The sequence below is a fragment of the Ascaphus truei genome, chromosome 5, assembly GCF_040206685.1.
Source record: "Ascaphus truei isolate aAscTru1 chromosome 5, aAscTru1.hap1, whole genome shotgun sequence".
Lineage (NCBI taxonomy): Eukaryota > Metazoa > Chordata > Amphibia > Anura > Ascaphidae > Ascaphus > Ascaphus truei.
In genome coordinates, this window is record NC_134487.1 from 280,611,725 (window position 1) to 280,626,323 (window position 14,599).

The window sequence follows — 14,599 nt, forward strand, 5'->3', positions numbered from 1 at the left end:
GTGTCCTTAAACCGGGGTATGCCTGTATATTCCTCGCTAAGAATTAAAGCCATCTCCCAAAGTTCTGTCATTGACTTCTACAGTACTGTGCCCGAAAAGCAGACTGTGTTTGTCAGCACTGCCGATTGAACAGATTTTGCTTTGGGCGATTCTCTAAAATGCGAGAGGCAGTTTGCTGAACAGTATGCTTCCATATACAGGTTATCATTACCAAACTTTCCCTTTGTCTCCTTATGCCGATCACGTTTCTTATATTGACTTCTAGTCACCAAAACTGGCGGAGGATAATTGTTGGAACAGAGAAAAAGGAGAGAAGGCCGACACGTGCTGCATTACCCCTCACCAACGCCCTCTGCATCCTGTCCCATGGCACAAACATCACGGCAAAATAGGCACAGGCCAACTTGAATATATCGCATATGCTTCAGTGTCAATTTCATGCTCAAATGCCATCGTGTTGCATTGAGGCAATTCCCAAGAACTAACACACTTATTTCAAGTACAGGACTTGCTTACAAAAGAAAAACATTTTAGCGCCTTAATGTGCTGGGGATAATTTAACAAGCGCGGGAGCAACCAAATGCAGTGACTTGAATGGACGTTTTGTCTGCACCAAGCATATTAATTGAGCCCCTTAAGGACTTATTCTATATACGCTGAAGCGGGCAAGCGGCCAAATCGGGCCCAGGACATACTTGAAAACGAAAAAGAACTCTCAGTGTATTATTTCCTGGTAAAACATTTCATAACTAAAATTGTATTGTATTGTATGTCTTTATTTGTACAGCGCCATTAATGTACATACAGCTTCAAAGTAGTAATACACGTGGTAATCATATAAATAATAAATAGATATAAATAACAGGTCCTGGGAATAAGTGCTTCAGACAAACGTAACATTTAGGAAGAGGAGTCCCTGCTGCGAGGAGCTTACAATCTAATTGGTAGGTAGGAGGAACTTACAGAAACAGTAGGAGGGCATTTTGGTAAGTGCGTCTGCAGGGGGCCAAGCTTTATGTATCGTGTCTAGTAATATCTAAAATGAAAAAAAAAGCCCTTGAAAAATCAAATTTTACCGGCTTCCAGTTTCCGCGACGTTGCGCGCATTATAAGCGCATGCGGCGGCAATGTATTTGTTTTCGGGCGACGTCGCGTCGCCGGCACTATAAGCGCGGCCTAATGAGAACAAAGAGAAGTTGTCATATTGGATGTGCAAACGGACGGCTTTGTTTACTGTTGTATATGTCAGGTCACTTTCCGAGTAGCATTCCAGTTAGCACAAATAAATACATAAATATATAATACTGTGGGATTGGGTTTCGAGCTCGCTAAGATCGTGTATGGCTAATTGCTTACACTTTACTACAGCGCTAATTGCACATGAATATGGGCGAGGCGGAGCAGAAAAAAACCATAGTGGTGCCAAAGAGTTGCCTTTGATTAAAATAGGAGCCAACGCCACTCTCTCATACAACATCCGATGGTTGAATAATAAATAAGGATACAGAGTAGGAAGCGTCGGCCAGTTGTCTGCAAAGCTGTACGGTTTAAGGCAGAATTGCGTCCCAATATAACTATGCATACTATCATATAGCACGGTCATGTCATTGTCCAAATATAAGACGGAAGGGGTAAATCTATATCCACCAGAGCGGCAGTGCAGGCAGATTTTGGACCCACTATGAATGTATATACACACACACACACACATATATATATACATATATACACACACACACACACACACGTTAAAAAGAAAAAGAAAAAAAGAGGAAAAAAAATGAAAAAGAGCAGTAAGGAGTGCAACTGTAAAAGGCATAAGGAGCATTAAGCACAGTGTAATTAATTACAATAGGGAATTATCTCCTGAATTTACTGTATATATTGATCCTCTTTGAGTGCTGTAAAACTATGATGTCTCATTACATTATTCAACACATTCCACAAGTGTGAATTAAATTATTCATATTAGTGTGAAATTCTGGAATCTTTCATGTGTTTTGGTACGCCCCAAAGGAACAGGGGAGAAACAGCATCACAGTTTTCATGTACCTAATTGGATAATTATACTGCGAGATACAAGTGTGAATAGCCCTAGGTCATCTAAAATATGTGTCCCAAGGTTGGAATTGAACCCACAACCCTATGGAGTCAAAAAATTATACTGGCCCATCTCACTTTCCAATCTCATTACCAGCTACTGAGAACTTGACTAAAATATGCTCATTAGGAAGCTGCACGTATTTCAGTCAGCTTTAGGTTCCCCTTCACCAGACCTGGGATATAACCGTTTCTGAACTATATACGGTAAAAAGATGAAAGAATGAAAGATGGGACAGGTGCTCATCAGTCAACCTTCTTTATTAGAGCTCCTCTCTGTTCACAGCTTTGGAATTTTAGACTATGGCAAACGTATTCAGGGTGAAAGCGGTCGCTTTTTAAAATATGTAGAAAAGGGGAATTAGTTGCATATGGAAGCAATAACAACCTTCAGCACTACCGTAACAGCTGCCTGTTTGAACTATGCGCAGCTGGAAGGAATCTACTTACACAGTAAATTGAAGTAAGGAAAACCCAATTATTCCACCGGCATTTCAACTGCGGCTGCACACTTGAACTTTTCATTTTGATATAAATGATCAAATAGCTTAATTTATTAATTGTATTTGTATTTCATAGTATGCCTGTCTGAGGGGCTATATATGTAAGTGACACAACGGAAAAAGGTGCCCTCGGAAGACTTTTGCCACCAACTCTGCTTCCTGTTATTCTGGAAGACGGATGTCGTTTTGTCTCGAAATAAGGGTCATTCTTGGATCCTTTAGTGCAGGACTGACCAACTCCAGTCTTCAAAGGCCCCCAACAGGTCAGGGTTTAAGGATATCCCTGCTTCAGCACAGGTGGTGCAGTCGAAGACTGAGGCACTGATTGAGCACCATGCGCTGAAGCAGGGATATCCTTAAAACCTGTACTGTTGGTGACCCTTGAGGACTGGAGTGGGCCACCCGTGCTTTAGCTGATGATGTTTAGGACTTTGGGGCCATTACTAGTATTATGCATACAGCAGCAGTTCATGTTCAGGGCCCCACCACTGAAAGACCTATAAAATTGCTTTAGGTCTGTGATATAGTGCGCTACCGTGCGCGTGCGTCAATGATAATTGACTGTGGGAGGCTGACGTTGATACAGTTGAGACATGCGCACGGCCGTGAGTGGTGGCGCGGCAGATCAGGGCAAATACAAGAAATTTGTATTTTTGCGCTGAGCCGCGTCACGTGACGCCGCGAGCCAATCACAGCGCGGCCCAACACTGTCATGTCAAAACCACGCCCCCCATAGCCGCGCGCTTCACCGCTGGCAACATACAAACGAAACGTGCGCGCCACGTGCACTCAAGCTCCTGTAATGTATAAATACATAAAAAAAGGATTGCAAGATCCTTTTTAATAATAAATTGCAATTTTTATACATTACAAGACCCGCTTACACTTTTGTGATTTATGCACTCAAAGGGTTCAATCGTGATCACACTGATGTTCGTTACGCTTCTGAAATACCATTTCACGACAGCAACAGGTTCCTAATAAAAATGTACAATTCCATTTTTCCGGCAATAGACGAGGAGATACTGTAAAAGTTATACAAACAGTGGCGTGTAACTGCAGGGTGCAGCCGGGGAGAAATGTAGCCAGGCAGATAAACAAGGACAAATGGTCAAGAGAAACAAACTCCTAACTGGAAGAAATATCTGAACGCGACTCCTGTATAAAAAGTGAAAACATGATTTGCATAGGAAAATGGGTTATTGATTATTGATTGTTAGAGCACCCAAAGCCCCAAAGCAGTGCCAATTCTGTACACCAATCTCTCTATCCAACGTGTCAAGAAGCAACGTGACACAGTTAACAATGCAGTAACTTTCATTTCATCCAATCAAGTTGCTGCATTGATAATTGTGCATTACCTGCTTCTCACCATTATGAATAGGAGCCTGGATTAAATCATTATATGAGACCAGTACAAAGAAACACTTGGATTGTAAGCTCTTCGGGGCAGGGATTCCTTTTCCTAATGTTACTTTTCTTTCCGAAGCGCTTATTCACATTATGTTATATTATTATGTAACATGTATTACTGCTGTGAAGCGCTATGTACATAGATGGTGCTGTTCAAATCAAGATATACACACACAAAAAACAGTTATGTAAATATAATTCATATTGGAAATTAAATGTTCACATTTGAAATGCATGCAGAAGTTCTCAGCTGTAATTGGCAAGATAATATATATTTGCTTTGGTGCTAAACATACAGACTGGTGGCAGGGGATTGTTGCTTTTTTTTAAACCCACAAATTAAAAACAAATAAATAAATAAACAACGTAATAAAATGAAGTATACCTCCGTATTATTTTCTGATCTGAAAATGATTTTACAGTAAGGAAATAGTTGTGCAACCATACAGTACCAACTGGGAAATCCAAAATTCTGCATGGGAATAAAATATCTATAATTTATGCTCTGTAATCCCCATCCTGACCTATTCCTGAAAACGTTGTCAGCAATATTTGGGAAGAAAAACTGAAGCCCTCTTATTACAATGAGGGAATTTTTACCCAGCAGAAAATGTAGCAAAGTGTTTTATTGTTTAGTGAACTATGAGCAAGTATTCCTCATACATAGGGAGAGTTAGGGAGAGTTAATCCAATGTGTCATCCAGTAGCTGTGCCCCAATACAGGAAAATATAAACTAGTCTCCATTCCTACAAACTCTTTGCAGGAGTGGCCAGCTCCAGTCGTCAAAGGCCACCACTACTTCATGTTTTCCGGATATCCCTGCTTCAGCACAGGTGACACAATCTTTGACTGAGCCATTGATTGAGCCACCTGTGCTGAAGCAGGGATATCCTGAAAGCCTGACGTGTTGGTGGCCCTTGAGAACTGGAGTTGGCCACCCCCTGCTCTAGAGAAGAAATACATGGATTATGATGATTACTTGATGGCGATTTGCTATTTTAATACCAAAGAAAACAATTCTGATGCCCGCTCAGATTTAATTATACCCGACTGCCCATTTGCAAATATTATATACAATGATTGATGCGCTCATAGATAATTATCTGTAATCTGAAAATAAAGTAGTACTGGAACATATGATTAACTAATAGAGTTCTGAAGCAGAATGATGGTGATCAACAGATAACTGTCCAAAGCCTGAAGTCTGTCCACTGAATTGCTCTGCTTTCTCAAAGGGATTTTCTTACCAGTACACTTTAATAATCTGGTACAAAGACTAAATTCTAAGATCCCATTGCAAATACCCTCTTCCCTTAGAAAACATTGGCATGCGGCAGTAATACCATGTAACACTGTGCACTTACCATCCTCTAATTAAAGTACAGTTGATTGACAGGAAATAAACAATATTTACCCAATGTTTATTAGTTATAGCTTATTAAAAATTAAAATCAGCGCTCACATCTTCTATTCCCCGTGCGCCTCTCGTGTGATTTAAGGTCACGTAATACTGCACACCAAGATCGGCTTTTATGCCCGATATCAATCTGTCACACTATGTAAATATTCGAGCGCATATTTAAAGTATGCGAGACTGAAATCTGGATCCGTATACCCGATATCTGATGACAAAGATATCAAGGTGAAACGGAGATGGATATAAGGCCAGCATTACAAATGTTTAAACAATACTGTGCTTCCACTTTAATGATTACATCGGCAGTCAGGAATTCAGTGGGCTATGTAACTGAACCCTCCCCACTTTCTCATGTGCTATACCATGGGCTTCTTTCTATATTTAACTGATAAGGGCTTGTAAGATTTAGCTTGCTAGTAGGGATCTGTCATGTAATGAGAGTCTCCACACAGGGTTTTGTTTCCTTAGAAGACCTTACAAATGACATTACTCCTGTTTCCTAATAGCTGCCGTTTGGTTTTCATGTACAGTTAACGGTGTTACTGTATCGGGGAATAATCGTTTACAGCTGGTCACATTTCCGCAATAAAGAAACATTAGAAGAGGAAACCAGTCACTTGACTTATCAGCAACTTGTGATATTCAGCGGAGACACCAGCTTAAAAATGTGTTCTTACTACACCTTTAATTAATCTATCAGCAGGATGGTACTGAGACGAGTGAAGATGTGGGTATCTATATGCCCACTGATTGATATGCATCATTTGTTTCTACGCTGCTTTTACTTCTTCCCGGTATTGAAAATTGGACGGGAGAGAGACACTGTATCAAGAATCACCGGGATTTTACATTTTGCACAGTACAGGCATACCCCGCTTTAAGGACACTCACTTTAAGTACACTCGCGAGTAAGTACATATCGCCCAATAGTCAAACGCCAGCTCACGCATGCGCCTGTCAGCACGTCCTGAACAGCAAAGTTGAACTCCCTACCTGCACCGAAGCTATGCACAAGCGGGGAGACTATAGAGCCTGTTACAAATGCGTTATTTACATCAGTTATGCACGTATATGATGATTGCAGTACAGTACATGCATCGACAAGTGGAAAAAAGGGAGTGTTTCACTTTAAGTACATTTTCACTTTACATACATGCTCCGGTCCCATTGCGTACGTTAATGCGGGGTATGCCTGTATATGGTTCTGACAATTTATTAAAACGTGTAAAAACAGACTTTATAGAGATTACATAGGAGGTAGATACGGTTTTCTTGAAGTGTTCATGATCACTACATCTAGACCAGGGGTGGTCAACTTCAGTCCTCAAACTCCCCCAACAGGTCTGGTTTTCAGGATATCCCAACTTCAGCATAGGTGGCTCAAATCAGTCCCTGCTTCAGCCCAGGTGGCTCAATCAGAGGCTGAGTCTTCAGTCTTCTGATTGAGCCATCTGTGCTGAGGCAGGTACTGATTTGAGCCACCTGTGCTGAAGCTGAAATGTCGTTAAATCCTGACTGGGGGGTGGGGGGGAAGGACTAGAGTTGAGCACCCTCAATCTAGACAATCAGCTAATAACTGCCAGATTGACTAACATAGAAAAACATGCCACTATACTCTGAAATGCTTTAATTTGGATGTTTTTACCATTTATGGTGATTTCTACAATTTTACCCTGTACTGTACAAGGATTATTGAAGCTCTGTTCGGCCATCAACAGATCACGTATTCAAGACCTCTTTAATTAACAAACTAATTGAGCTGTAATTATCACCAAGACATCTTGCTTAGATATGTATTGCCCTGAAAACCTTGCCTGCTGGTGGTCTTTGACAACCTACCTTCTACCAGCCTTCCCTACTGAATGTAGGCACAATTAGATCTGAAACACTGTGATATAGAGGACCAGAAAGAGGCCTTACAGAATCTATTAGACCCAAGAATCCCTCTTGGGATTCAGGATACCGTCTGGTTGACTTTCCATGGGCGTCTTTATGTAAGAGCAAATTTAAAATGTAAAAACATAGCGGATAGGAACTGCCCCCGAGATTCCTGTGCTGGGATCTTGGAGACGATGGAGCACCTCCTCCTGGAGTGCCCCTACGCAGTGGAGATGTGGGAAGGCATGGCCGCCTCATTACGGATGCCAGATTTAAAGGGTCAAAACTATTGTGATATAGTATATGGTGTGTTTAGGGATCACTTGCAGGGTTACAGCGGTAGCACAGTGGTGTTAATCAATGCACTTGTGAAATATAGTTAGTGGATCACCCGCAGCCTTCTCTCCACAGAAAAGGTTCTTGTGCCTGTAACCTGTGCAGTTGAACAGGTTATAGAGCAGATAAAGAAAATAAAGCTGGGGGAGAGAGTCAGATGGGATACAAAGTCCTGGGAGAGAAGATGGGCGGGGGTTCAGATATAAGTGTGGAAATATTTTCTGCATACAGTGTAAATATTCTGGAAAAATTGCATATTTTAATTTAAGTTTGTTGCTTTTGTATTGATATGTTTGTAAATATGTTTTGTTTTTTATAAATAAAAAACACCCTACTGAATGTAGAGTATAGGTTATTGTCAACTCTATGCCCAGTTTTTCAATCACACACAAAACAATTCTAGTTCAGGTGGCTAAATGATAAATAAAATATGAATAATTATGAACTTCAAAATCTAATTAGAGGGGATTATATACACACACACACACACACACACACACACACACACACACACACACACACACACACACACACACACACACACACACACACACACACACACACACACACACACACACACGCCAAGATATGTAAAAGATACAACATTTGAATCATATATTTGATCATATTAACAAATTCAATAACACTAGCCAAGAATTAAAAAAAAAAAGTTTTTATATCAAATGTCCCTAAAATTTGAAATCGGGAAATATAAACATGTAATTTATGGACTAACTAAATAGAAGCCAATTTAGCTAATGGTCTGTCCTCCAGGAAACATTATTACCGTAAGGAAAAATACATGGAATAGTGTTGCCTGAGGAGTTCTACAACATTTAAACAACTTGTTCCTTATTCTTTTCAAACCATACAATATTGACCAACGACTAGTAGGCACTGCATGTAAAACACAAGGAAAATCACTTATGTGAAAGGAGAGAAATAGATCCAATCTCTAAACTGTATGTAAGGATAACAGAACAATTATGCCACAAGTGTCTTCACTCATCACAAAGCCTACTGTTTCAATACACATAATAAAATGAAACAGACCAAACTTCTTTGAACAACATGTCCTTTCAGCATTTATTGGTTTTCTCAGTGTGCCGTTGTACAAATATTCCTATTACAACTTCCCATCACCGTCTGTGCTGTGCTATGTTATTCTTTTTTATAAGGTGCATGGTGCACTGTTACAAGGTCAATGTGATTCAGATGTGAAATAATATATACTGTATCAGTTGCGAAAAACAAATCAAACAATGCTGGCTATGTATCAGATGGAACCGGTTAGTGGCACACAGCGTGAGTGAATATACCAAAGCTGTACATGGAGTTTCACACTTTCAATGCAAGTTTCTCAGCCACGGTACAGATGGACCACGATTCACGTGCACCCTGCGCGTCACTTGGAGCAGGTGGACCACGGCCAAGAGCCATGCAGAGTGAATTTCCCATAAGGATTAACATAGCGGGGGTCCCGGCCTCTGAATGGGATTCCCGCTGCGTTAATCCTACCAGGCTGCCCCAGTCTGGAAGAGCTGCGCGGAGAGAAGCGGCCCCTATCTCTGCGTCTCCCTCCACAGCTCTTACAGGCGATCGCACTTTATTATGTAGGATTGGAGCAGGGGGTCTCCGGAGCTGAACCACATCATTTCATTTCCGGGGTCCCACTGCTTCCCGAGGTACAGGCCTCCGTATCGGGTGCCGGAATCTCCTACAAGTTTACACGCGTCACGTGACCGGGACATTTAAAGTTACGGAAGATACCGGCAACCGATACAGAGATCTGTACCTCGGGAAGCAGGGGGACCCTGGTCCTGAGAGTAATGCGCCTCAGCTTCGGAGACCCCTGCTTCAATCCTACTGTATTGATTACAAATAAAATTGTAATTTTAAATTTTAGGCCGTGATTATACCAAAAAAGGCCGGCGGCGCCACGCGGCTCAAAATCAAATTGCAACTATACAATTAAAAAAGTGTACATACCTAGCGGGACGCCTGCGCAGAGAGGAACTGCAGGGCGGCAGACAGGAGAACAGACCTGGGAATTTGTTTTTCTTCAGGCGATGGTCACGTCACATGAGCGGTTCAGCCAATGAGGGTGAACCGCTCACGCCCATTCCTCCCTTTCTCCTCCGGCTGCCTCTTGCCTGCCGCTAGGACGCATCGCAATGACGACGTCCCGAGACCGCGCGCACGCCCAGCCGGAGCTGGTATAATCGTAGCCTTAAAGAGCTGTGCGGGGAGACAGAGAGAGGCCCTCCGTTTCCCCCCGCGCAGCTCTTTAAAATCTTCCAGACCAGTGCGGCCCAGTAGGATTGACGCAGCGGGAGTCCCATTAAGAGCGCAGACCCCCACTGTGTTAATCCTTATGGGAAATTAGTCTGAGCTTCGGGTCGTGCGGAAGCCTCGATCTGGCCGCGGTCAGGCTCCGGTCAACTGCAGTTTCTTTGCGCACAAATTTGAAGTAAACGATACTCCATCTGTACGTACATCTTAGTTCAGACCTGACAGTCTTACTGACTCTGCAAAGGAACCAAGTACTGACACATACATTATGTGCTGTTCGCAACTACACCCCAACTCACCCACCACATAACTAAACCCTAAAAGGTATTCTGAGGCAAGTGAAACAAAGCTGGATGAAAGTAACTTGATACAATTTCTATCAGTTTAGAACTCTGGAGTGTCAAATGGTTTTTGACACCAGTGTGTAAAAATGGTTGTTCACTGATTTAATGCAGAGATTCGCCCTCCTACGATACACGTTATCGCACTGCGATCCCACGTTAACTTGAATGGCAGATAATGTGAGTTTTACATGCGATAACCTATATCGGAGGTTAATGAATAATTTTAACAAAAGAAGAAATATGTCTGCTACTGTAGGTAATCTTATATTGCATAAATTCTCTCTTTAGGGGGATAGTCATTAAACTGTGATAGTGTTGATAAGGGCACTATCAAACGGAAACTACCACTGAAGTTAATAAGCGTTTCCATGAGAGGGAGGGAGAGAGGGAGGGGGGGAGAGAGAGAGAGGGAGGGAGGGGAGAGAGAGAGAGAGGGGGGAGAGAGAGATAGGGGGAGAGAGAGATAGGGGGAGAGAGAGAGGAGAGAGATAGGGTGCGAGAAGAGAGAGTGGGGCGAGATGGAGAGGTTCATCTTATACTATATTAGTGAAAGCACTGTATGTTTGCCTGCCTGCCTGCCTGCATGCCTGGATGTCCGGTGTCCCTAGGGGAAATCTCATTGGTCCCTTGGGCCGCCCCCGCACACCTCTCATTGGCCTGAGGCGGAGTGACGGCCAAAGGACACACACACAGGGACACACACACACACAGGGACACACACACACACAGGGACACACACACACACAGGGACACACACACACACACACAGGGACACACACACAGGGACACACACACACAGGGACACACACACAGGGACACACACACACACACAGGGACACACACTCTCCCCCGTCAGTTGGACCGCAGCTCACCTTCCACACGCCCCCCCCTCCTCTCCCGGTGCCCCTCCTCTCCCGGTGCCCCTCACTCTCTCCCCCCTCCCCACCTCACCCAAATCCCCACGCTCCGCAACATCCCCAGCCGCACCATCACCCTCACCGTGCGCCGCGGAGGAAGCGCGGCCCTGCTGCTCAGCAGCAAACTCCAGGCTCCTTCCCCCTCGCGGCGCGGCCCTCCTGCTCTCCCCCTCACGTGCGCCGCTCCCGGAGAGGGGAAGCGCGGCCCGGGCCTCCTGCTCTCCCCATCACGTGCGCCGCTACCGGAGAGGGGAAGCGCGGTGCGGGACTCCCCATCACGTGTGACGCTACCGGAGAGGGGAAGCGCGGCGCGGGACTCCCCATCACGTGTGACGCTACCGGAGAGGGGAAGCGCGGCGCGGGACTCCCCATCACGTGCGCCGCTACCGGAGAGGGGAAGCGCGGGCCGGGCCTCCTGCTCTCCCCATCACGTGCGCTGCTACCGGAGAGGGGAAGCGCGGGCCGGGACTCCCCATCACGTGTGACGCTACCGGAGAGGGGAAGCGCGGCGCGGGACTCCCCATCACATGCGCCGCTACCGGAGAGGGGAAGCGCGGGCCGGGCCTCCTGCTCTCCCCATCACGTGCGCCGCTACCGGAGAGGGGAAGCGCGGGCCGGGCCTCCTGCTCTCCCCATCACGTGCGCCGCTACCGGAGAGGGGAAGCGCGGCGCGGGACTCCTGCCACTCTTGCCCCCCCCCCAGCTTCCCGAACTCACCTCCTGCCCCAGCCAGATGCCACGGGGTCAAGGTAAGTCACACACCGTTTCCCACCCACGCACTGTCACCCAGTCACCCACACACCCACCCAGTCACTTTCACCCACCCACTCAGTCACCCACCCACTCAGTCACCCACCCACTCAGTCACCCACCCACTTAGTCACCCACCCACTCACTTAGTCACCCACCCACTCACTCAGTCACCCACCCACTCACTCAGTCACCCACCCACTCACTCAGTCACCCACCCACTCACTCAGTCACCCACCCACTCACTCAGTCACACACCCACCCAGTCACCCACTCAGTCACCCACCCACACACCCACCCAGTCACCCACCCACCCAGTCACTTTCACCCAGTCACCCACTTTCACCCAGTCACCCACCCACTCAGTCACCCACCCACTCAGTCACCCAGTCACCCACCCATTCAGTCACCCAGTCACCCATTCAGTAAGTCACCCAGTCACCCACCCATTCAGTAAGTCAGTCACCCACTCACCCACCCACTCACTCACTCAGTCACCCACCCACTCAGTCACCCAGTCACCCACCCATTCAGTCAGTCACCCAGTCACCCACCCATTCAGTCAGTCAGTCACCCACTCACCCACCCAGTCAGTCACCCACTCACCCACCCAGTCAGTCACCCACTCACCCACCCAGTCAGTCACCCACTCACCCACCCAGTCAGTCACCCACTCACCCACCCAGTCAGTCACCCACTCACCCACCCAGTCAGTCACTCACTCACCCACCCAGTCAGTCACCCACTCACCCACCCAGTCAGTCACCCACTCACCCACCCAGTCAGTCACCCACTCACCCACCCAGTCAGTCACTCACTCACCCACCCAGTCAGTCACCCACTCACCCACCCAGTCAGTCACCCACTCACCCACCCAGTCAGTCACCCACCCACCCACCCACCCACCCAGTCACTCACCCACCCAGTCAGTCTCCCACTCACCCACCCACCGACCCAACTCACCCACCCAACCACCGACCCAAAGTCACCCACCGACCCAAAGTCACCCACCCACCGACCCAAAGTCAAACCGACCCAAAGTCACCCACCCACCGACCCAAAGTCACATACCCACCGACCCAAAGTCACACACCCACCGACCCAAAGTCAAATCGACCCAAAGTCACCCACCCACCGACCCAAAGTCACCCACCCACCGACCCAAAGTCAAACCGACCCAAAGTCACCCACCCACTCAGTCACCCACCCACTCAGTCAAGTGTCACACACCCACCCAGTCACCCACACACTCAGTCAACTCAGTCACCCACCTAGCTGTCAAGGGGGGGGGGGGGAAAGCCTAACCCTGTCGTACGCCCCCCCAAAATTACATCACGGGCAACGCCGGGTCTCTCAGCTAGTTGTAACTAAAATTGCTAAATAGCCAACCCCTTTTGTAAACAAAAATGATCAGTTTAGTACACAAAACATGGATTAGCTTTAAAACAAAATATTTCATTCTATCTGCTGTTTAAGGCGCTCAATATATGTATTTTAACCTATGGAGATCTATTAATGTACGTTACGTGTCAGAAGAGGAAAGCTGTTGTAAACATATGGTTATTCTTTAAGAAAACGCAGCACAAAAACGCTCTATAAGCCATTCATCAACGCAGCATACTAGATATGTATTGATTACATTCAAGCCATCACCTACACTTGCCATCAAGCAATGTTAACAGAAAGGGGTAATAAAGTGCAACGCTTCTTTAGGGGAAAAAAAATGACAGAAATCACAAAAGCTTTCCCAAGCGTGAGGTAAAAAAACAAACAAACATCCTTTCTAATATTACCATTCACAATACCCCGTGCTTAGTGACAACAACTGAAAGGTGATTGCATTAATTTTAGCAAATGGTTTGGCTACAATGGGTGACCTTGAAGATACTGCACACGGTTCGTAATGATTTGACAATAATCTAGCTATGCTGGTGTGATCACACGTCCAGTGAACCGCAAAATCGTTAAGGAAAAAAAAATGGCAAATATTAATTAGTGTGTTGTACAGTGGCCAGACATTGATCTACTACATGCAAAGGAATAGGGTCCTTTCTTCTCCCTTATCTAAACACCGCCAGTTTGTGTTGATTTTATTTTTTTTATATTGTAATGAATGCCACAATTAGACAAATTCAAACATTCCAGGTAACATGTTTCTCTGGATATGTCATATTTCAGCAGCAAAAAAAAACAACAGAAAACCTGAATACTGCAAATAAATAAATAAAAACGTAAATCTGTTTTTGGAAGTAGGCCAAATCTGAATTAAATATGATATGACAGCTGTCATTTGCTGCAAAGTCAGATGGAAATACATATTAAATGACACCCAGGAAATGGAGCATTTTTAAACCCAAATAAAGGATGTTTCACAAAACAGATAAATTATACAGCCACACAGTTATTTGCACGGATATATACATTTATTGTACTCGGAGAATACAGCAAACAACATTTTGCCATGGAAAGCTACACATTTTAATCACAGAACAGATGCTCCAAACATAGAAAAAAAAAATATTAATGAATGTCTAAGGCATGTTAAATCATAATCAATTTTCCAATGGCTTGCTCATTATGAATCTAATTATACTGAAAAATTAATATACTTTAGCATTTTTTTTTTTTACACAGATATAGCGACTAAC

The 14,599-nt window shown here is 44.9% G+C and overlaps 1 protein-coding gene across 6 annotated transcripts in view; it reads right to left on the reverse strand.

The window, feature by feature from the left end:
- The window catches only part of TSPAN9 (tetraspanin 9), a 267,323-nt gene that overhangs the window by 62,343 nt on the left and 190,381 nt on the right, over positions 1-14,599 (reverse strand). The window lies entirely within an intron of this gene.